Genomic DNA, 7,117 nt, shown 5'->3' on the forward strand with positions numbered 1-7,117 from the left:
TGGGTATTTTGAGACCTAAGTATGGGAACGTTCTTATTTTCTAGAGTGGGGGGGTATTTTGGTCGTAGCCTTTAAGCTGTAACGGGTTTATAGTCTCATGTCGCAAGCGAACCGAATTGGCTCCGACCGTTCGAGGTAGAAAAACGCAAGAAATAGTGACGCTGTCTCTTGAGCCAATGTTTATACGGCCTATTTTTTTTAACCTCATGTGTGACCAAAGTAGGCTACTGTTATAGAGTGTTTTTTTGGTGCTCCTGGGTGGGACTGAACCACCAGCCGTTCGGTTAACAGCCGAGGTACTTTTAATATGATTAGTACTTTTCGCGGGAAAGTGGTCAATTTAAGCAGCGGGAAAATGGTATTCGCAATTTCCGACATCTAAATAACACGAGAGTAGAGAGGTCCTATCTTGATACAGAAAACAAAGAACATCAAAATTCAGTTGGACCAGAGTGAACCATCGGTGGAAAGGTGGACAACCGAGATGTCCCAATGATCCAGAACCAAAACTCCATTCTTGAGATAAAAATTGTTCGATTAGAACTTACTGAACCCAAGTTAATTCCCCAATTATTCTCAAGTTGTTCACTAATTTAGTTACCTCTAATTCCCGAGTGTGCTGGTATGTGAGTTCCTAATTTAATTTTCTTGAGTGTGTTTTGTGATTGTTATGTTGAGGTAAGGAGAGTTTTAGGTTGATCCATCTGAAATGGATCAAAGTTCCACTGTCTAATAAAAAGTAACTGTACAGATTGTTCCGACCCTGTTTTTAACGGCGTTTGTGTATTTTGGGTATTTTGAGACCTGAGTATGGGGACGTGCTTATTTTCTAGAGTGGGGGTTGTATTTTGGTATTGGCCTTTAAACTGTAACGAGTTTTTAGTCTCATGTCGCAAGTGAACCGAAGTGGCTCCGACCGTTCGAGGTAGAAAAACACAAGAGATAGTGTCCCTGACTCTTGAGCCAATGGTTATAGGGCCTATTTTTCTTTAACCTCATATGTGATTGAAGTAGGCGACTGTTACATAGTGCTACATGATTAAAATCACTAATATCCTTAAGGCTCGAGCAGGGGGAGGCAAGAGTTGGAAGGGTCGGACCGGGACAGAGAGATCGAATCAGTGATGATAGTGACGACACCACCAAGCGAAGGTATGAAGTCTCGAAAGAGGGAACGGGAGATAGAGGAGTTGAGCAGCCCGTCGGTGGATGCTGCCTCGGAGAAGAACTTAAGGGAGACTGCCCCCATGATCCTAGCGCGTTGGAAGACGGCAGCCTACAGGAGTAGCTCCGAACCAAGGAGGCTAGCCGAAATAGTGAAAGAGATAGAGGTCTCGACAAGTTTGGTAACGGAAGAAGACTTCAAACCTCAGAAGGCAGGCTCGAAAAAGGGTTCGACGAATGGACAAACATGGGAAGTGGATGTTGGCAGAGAATGGATCTCGAGCGAACTCCAGGCTATTGGCAAACAAGTGTACAACGACCCTCTTGTTGCGGGATTACTTTGAGGAGGCGATGAGAACACCTTCATCCGCATTGCCCCTGATGTCAAATCCCTTCGTCGGAACCGCGGGACAGCTGATGTTCTCGTGAAGCCTAGTGGGAATAGAATTGGAGGTATTGACTTCACGTGACAAATTGAAATTGGGCAATAAAAGCCTAGAAGTCTATCAGATGCTGGTACATTACGTCGCGAGAGATAACTCCGGCTTGAGTCTGGCGAAAAGAAAAGATGCCACTTGTTTCTTGAGGTGGATAATATCCGTAATGACTAATAGCACCGTCCAAGCGTGTCATCAGAAGGCCATGGGGGAGCAAAACCATGGAGAGAAGAGTCTCCACCGTCATGCTGAACGTGTACCAGAGTACGGGGATCGAAAAGGAGGATGACTCGAGGTAATCCCTAGAGAATCATGGGAAACTTGATGAGATACGAAGATTCCACAACAAGAAATTTGAAGAGGGTCATGATGTGCATCGCAACTTAGCCTTGGCTGAGGGTTACTCGAGACCCAATAAAAAGGGAGAGTATCAATACGTGTCTGGAGTGATAGGAATAGCGTACAATCCTTTCTTGAATTCAGAGGCCGCGAGCGCTCACAGGAATCACGAGGTGACGGAGCTCTTGAACTTTTGGACGGAGAAGACAATCGTAATCGATTCAATGGAGAGGGAGAAACCGAGCCTAGGCCTGCTACTTTAGGCGACACCCAAGGTGATAAGCGTGCCGCGCTCGAGCAAAAGAGTGGAATTGAGGATGGGGAATGGAAATGGCATGATGACTACGAATTTAGGAACGGTTTTGTAGTTGTTGAGACCCTCCTGGTGTCCACATCCCCATGCGAGCTTGATTGAAGAAGTCACGGAACGAGTGAGGCTGACACCAACAAAAGATGAGGATCTGCGAACGTTGGACGTGATACACAAATTGATCCTACCACAGAGTAACGATTCGGGCGAAGCAACGAGTAAGCTGGGATCAGTAAAGAAGTTGGAACTTGGTACCTGTCTTGACTTGACGTGCGGAGGCGGGGGGCACACCTGTTATGGACGATCATGTGTCAGAATACAATCTTTCCAGAGAGAAGACCTAGTCACTTGGTTTGGTGACATAACATAAAGAGAGAAGAGCGAGGTGCAGATAATGGCTGAGTGCTATACGAACACTACATGAGTTTAGCAACGGCGCTGGGGTTCTTCTCTAGAATGTGTAGTCTGCGATCACTTGAGAAGCTGGAGTCTGAACACCATTTGGTGACGGCGTTGAGTGTGGAGTCGTGGCCGGGGGGCGTTGCAAACCACCCAGAAACATATCAGAGGGTGGAAGATTGGTCTAGAGGCGGAGATGGAATTTCCCATGAGCGAAGCTTATGGCCTGCCTGTAAATGCAAAGTCCTTGGTGGGATCAGTAATGACATACCTATGAGGGAGCCACTATCCATTGCACATGGCAATGGTGGAGGTGTCCAGCCAAAGGGTACTAGAGGATAAGGCATTCTCGGTACCCAAGTACGTACGACTGGCTCAAATGTCACATCATTCACATAGGTTCTTGAGGAAGATCCTGGGAACGGTGCCAAGGGCACAAAGAGATGACTTGAGTGAGATCTCGGGAGAAGAACTCTTGAGCTTGGGGGACGAAAACACGAGTGATTTTGAGAAACAGAATGCCATCGGGAAGCCGATGAATAGTTTTCCAGCGCAGGAGGAAAAAGATATGACGGAGGAGAAAATGATGGAACTAGAGCCTCTGCTGGAAGCCTCGGGAGAACGCAATCTTCGAAACATAGAGATTACACATACTTGGCACAGACAGTGTGGTACCCGGAGCGTTCAAACCTTTGTTTAGTATGGGATGTAGAAGAAATTCGGTCAGACGGGTTACCCGATCATCAGCAGAAGGTGACCATCTTGGTAGTAAGTACGATTTTGGCGTTACGATGGATCGAGGAAAATGTAACGAAATATAGGGAGTCGAAGACACCAACGGCGGGATCGATATACGCTATAGATTACAGCAGGAGACTTGAGTTTTTTGAGACTGTATGCAAGGTATTTGCCATACCAATGGAAGTCAGGCACATATGGAGCCGCATAAGGTTCTTTCTGTGGTTTCGAGCGACGTTTACATCTTGGTTGTACATAGCGCCGAAAGATCACATGAAGAAATACCAAAAGGAATATCGACTGTTCCTGGCGGAGATAGGTCCGGAAGCCTTCAAGAGACCTCTGCTAACCCATCAAAGTGCGATCACAACAGGTTGGAAAAGAGTCGGTAGGGTGTCTAGAGATAATACCAAAGCAAGAGAATCGATACTGGAGGAGGACTTGGCGAAGAACGTGAGCTTGAGCCTGCACAATTCCTTTTGCTTGAACAGGGAATTGAAAATGAAAGCTTTACCGAATCAGGCAATGAGGATGCAGGAGCAGAAGGAGTGGATGCGATCCTTCGAACAATTGAGGGCATGGGAACAAATCGTGATCAGCTCTGATGATGAGGAAGCGCTACTGAGGCAGATCACGGTGTCAAATTCATCGAGTCCTAGCACTTCAAAGGCTAGGAATACGAAGTGAGCAGGGAGCTCAATGTGGGTTTCATGAGTCTTGAGAGGGAAAGAAAGGGGCTCTAGTTTGAACTCGGATGGAATCCGAGGTCACGAAAAAGAAATTTTAACGAAACAAAGTCCCTTGAGGAATACGATCTACATAATTTTGGGATGAAATTTAGTTTTTCAAAAATTCGAATTGAGCCTGTCAAGCTCAACTTTCACGCGAAAACTGAAAATCTCAGAAATACAAGGTCAGAACGACCGCATAACATTCGCGCGAAAGTCGTCAATTTAAGCAGCGGGAAATTGCTATTCGCAATTTCCGACATCTGAATAATACGAGAGTAGAGCTGTACTATCTTGATACAGAAAACAAAGAACATCGAAATTCAGTTGGACCAGAGTGAACCATCGGTGGAAAGGTGGACAACCGAGGTGTCCCAATGGCCCAGAACCAAAACTCGATTCTTGAGATAAAACTTGTTCGATTAGAACTTACTGAACCCAACTTAATTCCCATATTATTCTCAAGTTACTTACTAATTTAGTGACCTCTAATTCTCGAGTTTGCTGGTATGTGAGTACCCAATTTAATTTTCTTGAGTGTGTTTTGTGATTGTTATGTTAATGTGAGGAGAGTTTTAGGTTGATCCATTTGAAATGGATCAAAGTTTCACTGTCTAATAAAAAGTAACTTTACGGATTGTTCCGACCCTGTTTTTAATGGCATTCGCGTATTTTGGGTATTTTGAGACCTAAGTATGGGAACGTTCTTATTTTCTAGCGTGGGGGGGGGGGGAGTTTTGGTTGTGGCCTTTAAGCTGTAACGGGTTTTTAGTCTCATGTCGCTCCGACCGTTCGAGGTAGAAAAACACAAGAGATAGTGTCCCTGACTCTTGAGCCAATGGTTATAGGGCCTATTTTTCTTTAACCTCATGTGTGACCAAAGTAGGCGACTGTTACAATATGGGAATGAATATGAGTTCCCAAGATAATGATGGCTCAGTGCAACAACAGTAGAACTCCTAATCAAATGATGTGGAATTGGACTTTGACTTGAAACCCTATTACCCCGCTATCCAAGATGTCATCCAAAGTAATATAACTTCCTTGGCCTTGGATAGACATATAGTCAAATTGACAGTAAAATTGATTCCTTTGAAAAATCATTCATTTCTTCAAAAACTGAAGTCGAAAAGTGTCAATAAGCTGAACAATACAGCCAACCCAAAAAAGATAACTGATAAAAATTGTTTTGAACGAGGAAAGTCAAGTACATTTAAAACAAATTGACAATCATTAAGGTGTTCGGAAATTTATGGCGGAAACTTATCGCCTAAAAAATTAAGCCCAGTCACCTACCCAGAGTCAACACAAGATTGACTTCTATCAATCACCGTACAGATATGCAACGCCAGAAGTCTTTTCAGTTTGCAACGTCGATTTCTGTTTGCTTATGCAGTGGTGAATATGGAACATTCTGTATTACTGGTTACAGAAACCTGGCTCACAAAAGATTTCAGCTCCAATTAACTAATGTTCTCGAAGTATTGATTCTATCGAGCTGACCATGAAAGTAACGGAAGAATTACCAACCTTGGGAGAGTGCTGATTGACTCCTCAATTTTCTAGGTTCCAATTGAAATATCCTCACTTAGTAATCAACTTAACCAACCGTGTGCACTTTTTTAGATTATAATTAATGATAATCCTTATGTACTTTGCTGTGCTTACAACCCACCCCAGAAAGCAGTTATTGCCCAAAATCTGTTGATTTTGATGAGTTGTTCGAGTTTGTATTCAGTCTCTCAATTGATTACTAACTCATTGCTTGGGATTTCAACTAAGAATTTGTCAATTGAGAATCACTTCTCAGGAAACGACTATGAATTGAGGTTCCTAGAACTCTCTACAAATTCAATTTACGCAAAATGTTGTTTTTCCAGACAACTTACGCGATCCTGCTTGACCTTGTTTTAGTTATGAAGGCTGAAACAGTTACTGATATCTTTCGCCGTGACTGTTTTTCTACAATCTTAAATATATCTGATCATAGTAGAATTGCCATTATTCTGAATAAACCTCTACATGATTCATTGGGAGATGAAAGAGCTCAAGTTTCCTGAGTAATTGTAGATGTGACTTTTCATTACTGAATAAAATTTTTACTTAGCAAACCATTTGACGCAATTTGTTATTCTAATATTAACGTGATGATCAGAAACTGGTATACCTCGCTTTTTAACAGCGTAAAAAAGAGTACCTTCTTGAGAACGAGACATCGGCAAAGTTTTGCTGCCTGGATTACGACCTCCATCTCGAATCAATTGAGGCGTCTCAATACGCTAAGTGTCTCGCATTCAAAAAACCCTTGTTTCCTGTCCGCAAAAATTAGCCGCTAAAGAATCGCAATGTATTGAGATTCAAGAATTTTATTTGGCCGAATATGAGGCAAAACTACTTTCAGCCTGTAATACTCACGAAAGTTTTAATTATCTCAAGAACTTAGGATGCCACGACCTCCCTTGTACCATGAGATGGAGAAATATGGAAGCCACTACCAATTTTGAGAAGTCTGAACTTTTCAAGGTCTATTTTGCTTCTATTGTCAGTGCCAACGGAACCATAATATTGTCACCGTATTCACGATTCTTTGATAACAATGAAATGGTTATTACTAAACTTGAAGTATCAACTGAACTCCAGTCTTTAGTTATTACTAAGAGCTGAGCATTGACGGTTTGCAATCCCTTGTTTCGAAATAATCCGCCAATGAGATTCATTCTTCAGTATTCAATTTGGTTCCGATTGGAAATCAGGTATCCTTACGCCTATTCACAATGATGAAAGCAAATGTGAAATCACTAAATCTCGACCTGTTATCCTTTTGAACGTGTTATCTAAACTTTTCGAGAAGCTGATGTTTAACTACTTGTTTCCACTTTGCGGTGGTAATTGTTACTCAAACCAGTTTAATTTCATGTCCAGATAATCTCTTGTGCAACAGTTATTATCATGTCTTGGTCAGGTTTAGAAATACGATATCAATTCGTTCTGCACTATGCAAT

Source organism: Symsagittifera roscoffensis, chromosome 3 (genome assembly GCF_963678635.1).
Source record: "Symsagittifera roscoffensis chromosome 3, txSymRosc1.1, whole genome shotgun sequence".
Classification (NCBI taxonomy): Eukaryota; Metazoa; Xenacoelomorpha; order Acoela; family Convolutidae; genus Symsagittifera; species Symsagittifera roscoffensis.